Raw genomic sequence first — 14,106 nt, 5'->3', positions numbered from 1 at the left:
TCATTATCCTTTTGCTCTATCTTGTCCCATTTGCTCATGAGCATCTCTACTGCATTTGGAGGCAAAAACGATGCATAAAATCTTTCTTTGAAGTCCATCCATGTTTGCACAGGGCTACTAGAAAGCTTTTCTGTAATCCACCAATGGACAACCGAGCCCTTTAGAAACATGCTTACATGGCGAATCTTGGATTTCTCAAAGAATTCCTGATCACTGAAGGCAATGTCAAACTGGGCTATAAAAGCCATTGCCTTGCTTGCATCATAATCACCATGATAAGCTTCAAACTTCAAAGATTTGTCACCTGCTTTAAATTCTTTAAGCCTCTTGGCATGGTGACCCTCATCTTCTTCCAGCTTTCTCTTCCCCTTTTCCAATGGGGCAGTAGTAGGTACATGCATATGTCCATGGCGAGAAAAATGCGGCACGGAGGCAGGTGCCCTATGCAACAGTGATCTATGCAATGGTGGTCTCCCAGTACTTGCATTCACATAAAGGTCCCTGCATGAAACTTGTTCACCATGGGCATACTCGGTGGCATGAGTAGCCAGTGATACATGGTATTCCTTGGCTGTCCCAACATTATACATAGCTTTCAGCCCATGATGGGGCTCTTCTCTGGTCAATTCCATAGGCAAAGTACTGAGGCCTACATACCGATCACTTTCCCCATGAGAAGCATGTATCACATGTACATTTACAGCATGTCTGCCACTCATTTTGCCATGTACATCTCTTTCTTTTCTTGACCCATGCGGAGTGGAGGCTTGCTTTGAAATCACCGAAGCCTCATCCCTGTGTACATAAGATTTAACCCTGCGAGATACATCATTTCCCATCTCCACATATGGGGGCTCCTCAACACGAAGTTCACCTGCAAGTCCTTTCACCACATCCCCACCGCGTATGAGATAATTGAGAGCTATCTCACGAGGGTTCACACCCAATTCCTTCGCCATAGAATCCATCATGTGTGCCACCATAGATTCGGCCTTTGTAGCCTCCATAAACTTGTGAACTTGCGGGTTCTCATACAACATTTTGAGCTCTTCTTCCTTGGCATACAATTGCCTCTTCATGTGCTTCATCTCAGCCTTCAATACATCTCGGTCATCTTCATGCATCTTCTCTTTGCCTTGAGAAGGTTGTTCGACATGTCTTTATGTCTCTACATAACTTGTATGCATATGCTTATTACCCAAGGCTTCAGAAACACGAGTGCCACGTGCTTGGCTAGTTGAATTAGGCCCTTGTCCATTGTTTGCATGGCTATCCATAGTGAATGACCGCTGTTCACATGATGCTCAATGCCCAAATGACCGTTTTCCCACTGAGAAGAGGGAAACAACCGTGCTCTAATACCATTGAAACTACACCGACTAGGTGTGAACGTCCGCCCAAATGACCGTTTTCCCACTGAGAAGAGGGAAACAACCGTGCTCTAATACCATTGAACCTACACCGACTAGGTGTGAACGTCCTTGAGCACCGTCTCGTGAACAATATGCTTGTCAACACTAAAATGAACTAGTCACAATACACATAATCACTGAAAGATACATCAATGCCCAAGACAATCTGCAAAAGAGAAGCACTGCACAATACACCACCATTCGGGCCACGAACGGGCCCACCCCCCCCTCAATACTGAAGTATACTATTGGAGTATTTTATTTGTGTACAAAGTTCTAAGGCTTGCTAGCCATATAATCCATGCAATGCATAATATGAAGACAATTACCCAAACAAGTATTTGCCGGTGAAGAATGTCGAAGCTGGACTCGTCAAATGAGTCAATACAACCAGCCCAAACTCCTCATACACTTGGAGTTGTGTGAACACGAAATTGTCGTTCTGAGACCACGCACGAACAGGTGCTCTCATACTAGAGCTTGGCTCACACAACTCGCAGAGGAACGGGCTTGGTCCTTCCAAGTGTAGGCACACAAACAGGTCCTCACACTCTACAAGTACACGAACAAGTACTTGTAGAAGATTTGGTACACAAGCTGGTACTATTAGGGTTTCAGCAGGTGCATCCGTGAGTACAGTTCTGATTTTTCAGCAAGTACAGTTGGTACAGTTAGGGTTTCAGCAGGTACAACAGGGAGTACAGTTCTGATTTTCAGCAAGTACAGCTGGTACAGTTAGGGTTTCAGCAGGTACGGTGGCGGGTACATGCAGTACAGATGGCACAGCAGGTCCACAGCAAGTACAGCCGGAATAGCAGGTACTGTTAGGGTTTCAGCAGGTACAGCTGGTGCCCACAGCAGGTACTGTTGGTACAGAAGGTACAGCAGATACTGTTAGGGTTTCATCAGGTATAGCAGGTGCCCACAGCAGGTACTGCTAGGGTTTTAGCAGGTACAGCAGGTGCCGACAGCAGAAAAAGGGAAGTGAGCCAAGGAGAGTTGGGCGCCAGCTTCTAGGGGAAGGGAAAGTGCAAAGAGGTGGAGAAGAATGGGGGAGAGGAGGTGGAGGGGTCCAAATCCCTTGTGCCATGTGGCACAGCCCACCATAATTAATGGTGGGCACCTCCTTAAAGTGTCCACACACTTATGAGGCCGTGTGTGGGTGCTGAGCATTTGGGCTGGCCACACTTTTGAACTTGGGCCCCGGGCGTTGAGCCGGTGGCCAGTGCCCAACTTTAATAAATGTGAACTACTAAGGTTAGAAAACCTTTGCAATAATAAACAAGGGTTAAATGAATACTTACCACCTGTTCACACACCACAAACCATGTTAGAATACAGGGCATTCACACGGCTCATGGGTGGGCATCCCCTGCCCGTGAACTAGACACGTCATAACAGGCATTCACACAAAAACAAGTCACGCGAAACAGTTTCAAACAGGTAGAGATGCATGCATATGCATTGGTGCAATGTTTGACAACTTGGAGTGCAGTTTTCCGGCCAAGCTTTGTGGGGAGAGGCTGGCCTTAGAGAAGCACCTGTCAATGGAAATATCTCCCGTTCCTAGAACCTGTAAATAGCAGGTCTTCCCGAGCACGGAACTGGCTCAATGGGAAGCCTAAACTGGGATCCCTGGCAGTGGGTTCCACGTCCTGGCCACGCTACGGGTGACACGAGGCCTGGCCTCCCGTAGGTGACGTGAGTCCTGGCCTCAGTACTACGGGCGACGCGAAGCTCCATGGCCTCCCGTACCTTGGCATGAAAATAGAGGAAGACAGTTATGAGTTGTTAGCCAGCTCACTCCCTTCACTATAGAAGGGGCCTCACATATTCACTTGATGTAGTTCAATCCCAAGCACAAGTTCAACACTTTCTTGTTGGCTATTGCCGCTTCATGCTATTATAAAAGGTGATCTTGTCCACAAGCTCTCTCTCCTTTGCTCCCTATTCTCTCTCTTGTAGGGAGAGACTGGCCTTAGAGAAGCACCTGTCAATGGAAATATCTCCCGTTCCTAGAACCTGTAAATAGCAGGTCTTCCCGAGCACGGAACAAGCTCAATGGGAAGCCTAAACTAGGAAGCCTGGCAGTGGGTTCCATGTCCTGGCCACACTACAGGTGACACGAGGCCTGGCCTCCCGTAGGTGACGCGAGTCCTGGCCTCAGTACAGGCGACACAAAGCTCCATGGCCTCCCGTACCTTGGCATGAAAATAGAGGAAGACAGTTATGAGTAGTCAGCCAGCTCACTCCCTTCACTCTAGAAGGGGCCTCACATATTCACTTGATGTAGTTCAATCCCAAGCACAAGTTCAACACTTTCTTGCTGGCTATTGCCGCTTCATGCTATTATAAAAGGTGATCTTGTCCACAAGCTCTCTCCTTTGCTCCCTATTCTCTCTCTTGTTTTGTCTATTCTTCCACATGTGCATACTCCAACCATCACGACGTCATCTTGAGGATGCTCCAAAGGGGGCAGAGTTACATGTGCAAACAACTCCAATTATGCTGTCAAAATAGTTGGAAAGATTGTGCTCACTACTTCAAATGGTGGATGTTGGGGTAAAGGCATTATGCCCACCCTTATAGTATGTACAAGCCCATAAGTTATAGTACATAGTACACTTAGTACTTTTAATGTACTAAGTGCACTATGTGTACTAGTGCAATATACATGTGTGATAGGGGAGTCTCACACTCAATGCTATTGAGTTGACTTATCCCGACAACTCTCTCTCTCTCTCTCTCTCTTCCTTGTTGTCTCTCTGTGTATGTCTCCCACACATGAATAACTCTAACCCTAATTCTTCTTCTCCCATTCAACTGGTATCAGAGCCAGTCTGCAGCTCTCTGCATGTGCAGTATACTTCCAACATGATGGTGGAGCTAGGCGCCTACAGCTGTCTGTGTTGAACGTGGGAAAGGGTAGCTCTCTCTCTCTGCAACTTACGCAGGCTGCAACTGAATCAGGTCGACTAATTGTTGACATGGTAGAGCTACGTGTAGCATTAGCCACAAGGCAGTAGTCACAAGAGGTGGCAGCTCGGGCACGTAGAAGGGTAGGCGCAGGTGGAGAAGAAGGCGAAGTGGCGACGTGTAGCGCTGGCTACTGGTCGGAGGCGGCGTCAACAAAACACCCATAGCGCGAAGGCGAAGGTGGCGGGCGTTGAATCATTCGCCTTACAGGACCTGACCGCCAACGCCGCCCGCCCGAATCCCCAAGGTGCCTTCCACTACGGCATGATCAATGTGTCTGAAACCGTCGTGGTGCAGGGCGCATCAGCTGCTATTAACGGCAAGCAGCGTTACGCGGCCAACAGCGTGTCATACATGAACTCAGATACGCCCCTGAAGCTGGCGGACTATTTCAATCTGGGTGGGCAGCAACAGAATCAGCATCAACATCAGAGCTACGCAACCCAGCCCGTACAGTACCTGCAGGTGATCTAAATCTGCAGTAGGCGCATCTCCATCAACACAAGCAGCATCAGAGGTTGCATATTGCTATGGCAACCACAAGTGAGAGCTCTTCATTGCTTCACATTAAGAAGCTTGAAGGCTCACATAACTATGATATTTGGCAAACCTAGTGCTATAATGTGTTGCTCCAGAAGAAGCAGCACAAGCCTATCAAAGAAAGGGGTGTAAAGCCCGCTTCTCTTACTGCTGAAGAGTGGGAAGATATGGATGAGTTGGCAAGATCTACTATCATGTTATCTGTGTCAGACTCTTTACTTTTCAGCATTCGTGAAGAGAAGACAGCTTGGGGAATGTGGCAGAGATTGCAGGACTTGTAAAGTTGTATGCCCAGCAAAGTGCCTCAAGCAAAGTGTATTGGTTGAAGAAACTCATAGGTCTTCAGATGAAGGAAGGGGCGTCTATGGCAGCCCATCTAAATGAGTTTAATGGTATTGTCAGCCAAGTTATAAATCAAAAGTTGGCAATGGACGATGAGTTCAAAGCCACTTTTCTGTTATGCACTTTGCCAGAGAGTTGGGACACATTCAGGACAGCCACTAGCAATTCGAATGCTATGCTGTCATATGCAGATGTTGAGGGTGCTCTTCTTCAAGAAGAGATGAACAGGAAAAACAACTCTGTTGGAAAGTCCAATGCAATGAATGCACGTGGGAGATCCCAGCAAAGGGGAAAAAGCCAAGAATGGGGAAGGAGCAAGTCTCGCTCCAAAAAGGATTTGGAATGCCATTATTGTGGCAAGAAGGGACACATCAAAAAGCAATGCTACAAATGGAAAAATGATCAAAAGGAAAAGGGAAAAGGCAAAGACAAAGACAAAGATGAAGCCAAAGATGTAAAGCCAAAGGGCAAAAGTGGAGTCAAGATTGAAGAAATCAATGTGTCACATGCAGGTGACAGTGAGGATGAGGTCCTATTTACGTCTTCACTTGATGCCCATTAACTTCTTACAGGTGGACATGGTATGCACTCATGGATCATTGATTCAGGTGCCTCCTTTCATGTCACAGGTTGCAGAGACTTGTTTGTCAGGTATACTGCTGGCAATGAAGGAGTGGTTTATTTGGGTGATAACCATGCATGCAAGATTCTTGGCAGAGGTGATGTGAGGCTTGTGTTTTCAGATGGCTCACAGCTTATGCTCCATGATGTCAGGCATGTGCTTGAGATCAAGAAGAACCTGCTTTCTACTGGACAGCTTGATGATGCTGATTATGTTACCACATTTGGTCGTGGAAAGTGGAAGATTAGTAAGGGCTCACTGGTTGTTGCCAGAGGCTCTAAGGTGGACACTCTTTACTTCATGCATGCAGGTGTTTGTCACCATGCTAATGTAAATGCAACCGAGCTGCTGGAAATCTCTATGTGGCATAGCCGGTTGGGACACATGAGTGTCAAAGGAATGGAGCAATTGTCTCGTTTGGGTTACTTGCCTTCTCTAAAGTTTTCAAGTTTTCAGTTTTGTGAGCATTGTATATATGGTAGGCAACTACAGTGTCCCCACAAGAAAGCTCTTGGACAGAAAGATGCTCAGTTAGAGCTTGTGCATACAGATGTATGTGAGATGCCTCAGCTTTCTTTGGGAGGGGCAAAATATTGTGTGTCTTTTATTGATGATGCCACACGCAAGGTGTGGGTTTATCCTCTTCGTTTGAAGAGTGATACATTCTCAGTGTTTCAGAAGTTTGTTGCTCATGTTGAGAATCAAACTGGCAAAACACTGAAGGCTTTGCGTTCCGACAATGGTGGAGAGTATATGTCCAAACAGTTTCAGGACTTTTGTGATGCTAAAGGCATCAAGAGGGAGCTCTCTACTCCTTATGATCCTCCACAAAACGGGACAGCAGAGAGGATGAACAGGACCATTCAGGAGAAGGTCCGTTCTATGTTGTCGCATGCTGCATTACCTCATGGTTTTTGGGCTGAAGCTGTTATGACAGCCGTTCACCTTATAAACAGGTCACCTAACACGAGGCTTGGTGGGAAAGTGCCAGAAGAAGTATGGACAGGAAAGCCTCTGTCATACAAGCACTTGAGAGTGTTTGGTTGCGTTGCGTATGTGCACATACGCAGGGAAATGCGCACCAAACTTGATCCTAAGTCTCACAGATGCATATTCCTAGGATATGGTGACAGAGGTGAAATGGGGTATAGACTTTGGGATCCCGTGAATAGAAAGATTATACGCAGCAATGATGTCATTTTTTATGAAACATGCATGTATAAGGAGCCTGCAAGGCAACAGGAGCCTGGCAGAGTCATCTTTGATGATGATGGACATCATGGATAACAACAAAGGGCTGTAAATCAGCCATTACAGCAGGAAAACCAGCCCTTAAATGGTGCTGAAAATGGTCCAAATGGACAGCCAGAGATGGCAGAAGATATCCCTATGGATATACCACAGTTAGAGGAGATACCGGGCATGATTTTTCAGCCTTATGGCATGGAACAGGAGCCACCAATAGGTGATATGCAGGCTGGACAGCAACCTGCAAATGATGGTCATTGGGTACGGAGGTCCACAAGACCCTCCAAAGCCCCTGACAGGTTTGTTCCAGGGGTTGACTACTTGATGCTCACTGACTGTGGGGAGCCCTCATGTTACAAGGAGGCTTTACAGAGGGCAGACAAGGCTCTTTGGGAGCGTGCCATGAAGTCAGAGATGGATTCTCTGCACAAAAATGGAACCTGGAAGTTGGTGCATTTGCCTGCAGGCAAGAAGGTTTTGCCATGCAAATGGGTTTACAGGCTCAAAGTTGCACCAGATGCAAAGCCAAGATACAAAGCCAGGTTAGTGGCTAAGGGCTTCAAGCAGGAATATGGTGTGGACTTTGAGGAGATCTTCTCTCCAGTGGTCAAAATGACCACACTTAGAGCTGTGTTAGCTTTGGTTGCACATGATGATCTGGACTTGATTCAGATGGATGTGAAGACTGCTTTTCTTCACGGTGATCTCCATGAGGAGATATATATGCAACAGCCAGAGGGTTATGCAGTAAGTGGAAAGCAGAAGCTTGTATGCAAGCTGAAAAAGAGTCTTTATGGGCTCAAACAGGCACCAAGGGAATGGTATCATAAATTTGATACATTCATGAAATCCCAGAAATTCAGGAGAAGTGACATAGATCACTGCTTGTACACCAAGAAAGCTTTGGATGGCAGTCTATTGATCCTCATCTTGTATGTTGATGATATGTTGATTGCCGGGAAATCTCGTAAAGAGATGGATGCCTTGAAGAAGAGGCTGCATCAAACCTTTGATATGAAGGATTTGGGTGATGCAAATCACATTTTGGGTATGCGGATACTTCGGGACAGAAATCAGCATGTGTTGTATTTGTCTCAGAAGGAATACATTGGCAAAGTTTTGCAGAGGTTCAATATGGACGGGGGGAAGAAGACTAGTACTCCTTTGCCTCCATATGTGAAACTCAGTGCTATGGACAGCCCACAGTCGGACAGTGACAGGGCTGATATGGCCAAGATTTCGTATGCTTCAGCTTGTGGCAGTCTCATGTATGCCATGGTTGCTACTAGGCCGGACATTGCATTTGCAGTGGGAGTGGTTTCTAGATACATGGCCAACCCTGGCAAGAAGCATTGGGAAGCAGTGAAAGGTGTCATGAGATACCTGAAGGGCACACAGGATATGTGCATTTGTTTTGGCAAACAGGATGCATTAGTGCATGGTTACACGGATTCGGATTATGTTGGTCATCCAGATAACCGGAAGTCTACTACCGGTTATGTGTTTACATTCACAGGAGGTGCTGTGTCATGGATATCCAGGATGCAGAAGTGCACTGCCTTATCTACTACAGAGGCCGAGTATATTGCAGCCACCACAGAGGCTTGCAAGGAGGCATTATGGCTATCTCGGTTAGTGGTTGATTTGGGTTATACAGGGGATATTCCATTGTTGCATTGTGACAGTCAGAGTGCCATCCAGTTGGCAAAGAACCCTGTCTTTCATTCCAAGACGAAGCATGTGGATGTGAAGTATCACTTCATCAGAGAGGTGATAGAGAACAAGCAAATTCAGCTTGTTAAGATTCATACGGATGACAACCCGGCTGATCTGTTGACAAAGAGTTTGCCTCCGGAGCGGTTTGCTCATTGCAGACACTTGATGGGCATTGGATGAGGCCAGTTTCAGCCTTGATATGGCCTTGTATATTATCATGTACATGCTGATTTTTTCTTTTCCTTCATTTAAGGGCACTTTGCCTTTAAGTGGGAGGTTGTTGGGGTAAAGGCATTATGCCCACCCTTATAGTGTGTACAAGCCCATAAGTTATAGTACATAGTACACTTAGTACTTTTAATGTACTAAGTGCACTATGTGTACTAGTGCAATATACATGTGTGATAGGGGAGTCACACACTCAATGCTATTGAGTTGACTTATCCCCACAACTCTCTCTCTCTCTCTCTCCCCCTTGTTGTCTCTCTGTGTATGTCTCCCACACATGAATAACTCTAACCCTAATTCTTCTTCTCCCATTCAGTGGAACAATTACTCTCTCATGTATTGTATGTACCGGGTATCAAGAACCTCATGTCCATTTTGGCCATTGCTGGGTCCGGCCTAGTGGTCCGTTTTATGGATGGCAAATGCACTCTACATGATTGCAGTGAACCATGATGGGGATGTTATTATTGCATTTGGTACTTTATGTCATGGTCTCTACAAACTTGATGCATATGAGAGAGTTGCATATGATGCACATGCAGTGTTTAGTACATCCAATGTGACAGATGCAGAGCTTTAGCATGCTCGGTTTGGTCACCTGAACTTTGCTAGTCTACTATGCCTACAAACACTTGATAGAGTCTCTATGGTGCTGGCACTCGATGCACCTGGCTCTCTTGTCTTTTCACATGTCTCAACAATGAGACTCAAGAGCATAGCTAAATATATAGTTCTTGTCCAAAAGCACTTAGAAAAGCGCTTTAAAACTCACTTATAGCCCAAAAAGCATCTTTTTAATAATAAAAGCTCAGCTCCTTAAAAGCTTTTAATCTTTTGCTTTCCAAAAGCTGGTTGCATCATCCAAGTCTGTAAGGCTGACACGTGGTAGTGTCATTTTAGCACTGCCATGTCATTAGTGTCTCCTCAGTATTGCCACGTTTTTGTGTGTGTGTGTGTGTTTGTGTGTATTCTCTGTGGCATATAACGAAGCCCCTCTCATGGTGGCGGAAGAATCTCCGGATATTGTGGAAGTGTAAAATGCCATTGAAACAAAGACTTTTTCTTTGGAGATGTTTGACAGGCACATTGTCAGTGGGGGTCACGCTTGCTAAACGTCACATTGCACCTTCCACATGTCTAAGATGTCAGGCTCCCTCAGAAATTGTTCTTCATCTGCTTTGGCACTGCCCTTGTTCCAAGATCCTCCTCGGGAGAATTTCAGATTTTCTTCGGCTCCGTTTCCCGAGTCACAGATTTGGGAAACATTTCTGGCTTTTTGGCAGATTTATGCGGTCCTTGTCTCAATACTCACTGTTTCTCTCTTGGGTGAGATATTGGGCTCTTTGGACAATTTGGAGTGAGCATAATTTGGCATACTTGGGTCGGCAGAATTATCAGTCATATGAATCCTTCCGAGCCTCATTGCGGCAATCCTTATATGATGCCTGCCATGAGGGTGATATGGATGTCTCTTGCTTAGAGCTTTTCTCTTTATGTTTCTGACATTTGGGATACTCTCCATTTCGGAGACTTCCCATCTTGTAAATTTATGAGCATATAAATATATTGCACTGGATATTACCAAAAAAAAAAAAGTGTGGTGTTGCGTTGCATGTTAGCAACTTTGTATTTTGATGCTTCGGTTACACTCAGGAATACCATCAATAATTGTGAAAGTGTCCTGTCTCCAATCAGGAATGGGTGTGTACTCCCTAAACCACTGAATGCCGAGAATCATATCACACCCTAAAAGAGGTGAGACAATGAAGTCCCGCTGAAATGTGGCCTTTTGAACCTTGAATTCAAACTGTCGAGCCTTATGAGAAATATGAGTGCGAAGACCGCGTGTGAACCCATCTGCAGGTGGTGCTCAGAAGTTGTATGGTTCATTGATCTGGTTGATGGACACCAGATTGGACGGGAGCTTCCTGATGAGGCAGTTGAGCTCATGGTTGCGGATGTCTCTTTGGGAGGCAGGATTGCGTTTCCTATGGTTTGTGCGGCATGCGAAGGATCATGGACTCTTGTACACAGGAGGGGGATTGATTGGAGTCCCAACTCCACGGTTGGAGTGACTCAGTTTGGGGAGGAGATCAGGACACGAGGAGATCTACTTCAGGCCTAGGAGCAGGTTTTTGGAGCAGTGGTTGGAGACGGTCATCTTTTGCCTTGTCGAGAACAGAGGCAGAGTACCGGGCTGTTTGTGATGCTGTTTGTGAGGTGGTGAGGATGCAGAGGTTGCATTGCAGGTTTGGGCTTCCATTGGAGGAACCCATGGTCATCCAGAGGCACTTTGTTCGTGAACAGATCGTTGCTAATGACATCTTGCTAGAGTTCTGTTTGACGGAGGACAGTACGGTGGACCTCTTCACGAAGTCGCTCTCTCAGGATTTGCTCAGGCGGCACCCCAGCTCCCTGTGGTTGGTTTCATAGCCAGGAGCTGAGAGGGGGTGTTAGAAGTCATCTCCTGTCTAGATTTATACACCAAGGCCTTTGTTGTGGGTGTGCCCGCCTGTATGAGGTGTTTTATCATTTTTCCCCACTCTCCGCATTTTTCCCATTTTTTCTGTGGCTTGGGAGGCAGTTCCGAGTTGGCAGGAGCACTGAGTAGCTGGCCGACTGACCCATCAGCAGACAGGTGACTGGCCGACTGCCCAACAGCAGTCGTGGACCTCTGTACTGCTGGCCGACTGGGCATATACAGTCGTGGGCTTCATTCAGTGCTGGCTGACTGATGCTACAGTTGTGGAGGCTTTTTCAGCAGGCCGACTGCCCATCTGGGGGCATATAAATAGGCCCCCAGCCCCCATACCACACTTGTATCATATCGGGATCTTCTTGTGTATATCAGAGCAGAGTTACACGCCTACATCTATCTCTCTCTTGTGCTGTTTTTCTGCATGCGTTTTTTGCTCGTGTTCCCAGATCTGGTCATCATCTCTGCTGCGTATTCTGACAGCATGTAGCCTATTTGTTAATGTGCCAAATCTAATCCAAGCTGTCTCTAAACCATCTGGCCTCATAGGCCACCTTCCCGTGTGAATACGAGGATGCCGGGCACCTAGGGTGCTCAACCATGGCTGCTACTCATAATGGGGGCCGTACAACATGAGCTAGCTAGTGCCTGGACAATACAATATGAGGCTGGAGCATTGATATTCAATAGTGTGGACAGCCTTGTAAGAGCCTGTTTCCATGCCAAGTTCTTCAAGAATCGTTGGGGGCTCGCTAGGTACGTTTTCCATATGGCACCTGAGCTCAAATGACCATCTGTGTGTCCAAGGAACTGTCACCTTGGTCAGGTTCTGGACACCTGGTTTTCTGAGCTGAATAATCTCCCATTCATTAAGCTTGTACTTCTTCCAACGCCAGGGCGTCTTGACATTCTCCAGAGCCTGTCCAAATTTGAAAAAATTGAAAAATATGTAGGCTGGTGACAGCCTAATGTGCTTTTCCAGCTGGTAAAAGCTCAAGTTCTATAGCTTGTCGATGTATTGCGTCTTGGGGGTTTTCAGTTGCTTGGTGAGGCGTGGTTGGTGCAGGACAGTGTGGAACAATGAATGCTGCCTGTAACTCAGCCGAAAATTCTAGCATGAACGGAGGTGCGGATGGAATTTACTGAGAAGTACTAGGGGTCGTAACATGGGAACTTGAGATTCCTGCTCCATAGGAGATTGCTCTTCCATAGTGGGCGGCTCAACGAGTCTACAGGAGGTCAATCAGACCATCCACTATGATCAAGTGGGTGGCTCTTACGGGTTCTTGCCTGGAAACCTTCCACAAGAAAAATAATTTTAGCAGTGCCTTTGGTCAAAGCCTAAGCTCTGGACATGTTCAGCAGATGCGGTCATCCTCTGCCCCATCCCCAGCTGCTCCAGCAACCCAGCAGCCAGCCCAGCATGGATGGTTAGGGACGGCTTGCAGAAGGAATGGAGATCTGCAAAAAAAGAGATGAAGATGTGCTTGCCCTTCAAGCTTGCTACCAGGCTTTCACCAAGAGATTCCACTGTCTCTAAATTTCATTTGCACTGTAGTCACATCAAACAGGCCATCCGAAGTATGGGTACTTAAGATTTAGGTGTCCACGTTATCTTTTTATCATATATCAAATCCTTTTGCTTGGTTCATACAAGTCCGGGTGCCATTAGTAACTGAATTCAAGAGTCTCTAAATGCAAAGCTGTAGTTATTCGATAGCTTGCAAGTATTCTGCCCCCTGTTTACTTTGGTTTTACCACCAGGTTCTGTAGTATATCATGCAGTTTTTTGGTTGAGCAGAATTTGAAACAGGTGTATGTGCCCTGCAGCCTGCTGCATGGTAGCTTATGCTATCTTTTCAATACCCCTTTAGCAAATTGTGGTAGATTTGGCAGTTGTTAATATAGTTTTAGTTACTTGTTGTCCTGTTTAATGAACAGGGGTTCAGATAACAGCTTTAAACTGGTGATGTCTGATCCCAAACCGCCTTCTCAGTATATGCCCAAACCAATGGAAAGTTGCACTAAGTTCGTGCCTTGTAACGGAGGAGTGGGCCTTGCCTCATTACTTTCCACATCATGAGACTAATTTGCACAATTTCACAGTGCATGTCTTTGTTGTGCTCAAAACACTAAAGAGTGCATGAAGCAAATAGCCTTTTGGAATTATGCGTTAATATCTTTCTTTTTATTCATTCATGTAGTATGTACACAACTTTACTTGGCAAATCCATCATAGGCTGCCTTCTTAATGCATGGGTATTCACCCGTTTCTGCAATACACCAACCAAAGTGCTTGGTTTCTGATACATGAATGTTTTCATGTAAATGCATACTGCTTTGCTATTGACATATGTTCGCAGGTGTATGCCAATTGTTTATCTTTTACAAAAAGCACACATCTGCCTATCAAGCCAGTACCAAATCCTTCATGTTTTTGGTTCACACTTTCATATATCTTTCATGAATGCCTTGGCTTTTGCCAAAGATCATTCAGCACAGAAGCAACAATGAAGAATGTTTTTCTTGTGCACCTTTTCCTTTTT

At 46.0% G+C, this 14,106-nt stretch overlaps 1 long non-coding RNA gene across 1 annotated transcript in view; it reads left to right on the top strand.

Moving 5' to 3' along the window:
- The window catches only part of LOC147612133 (uncharacterized), a 51,297-nt gene extending 37,458 nt beyond the window's left edge, over nucleotides 1-13,839 (top strand). Inside the window, exon 2 of the long non-coding RNA XR_015263656.1 lies at nucleotides 13,502-13,839. This is a non-coding gene — a long non-coding RNA (uncharacterized LOC147612133). The remainder of the gene's footprint in view (nucleotides 1-13,501) is intronic.
- Nucleotides 13,840-14,106: the final 267 nt, after the last annotated feature.

The sequence above is a fragment of the Cibotium barometz genome, chromosome 46, assembly GCF_041138505.1.
Source record: "Cibotium barometz isolate CiBa-2024 chromosome 46, ASM4113850v1, whole genome shotgun sequence".
NCBI classification, from domain to species: domain Eukaryota; kingdom Viridiplantae; phylum Streptophyta; class Polypodiopsida; order Cyatheales; family Cibotiaceae; genus Cibotium; species Cibotium barometz.
Note: the sequence above shows the minus strand (reverse complement) of the source record. Positions and strands in the feature narration are given on the sequence as shown.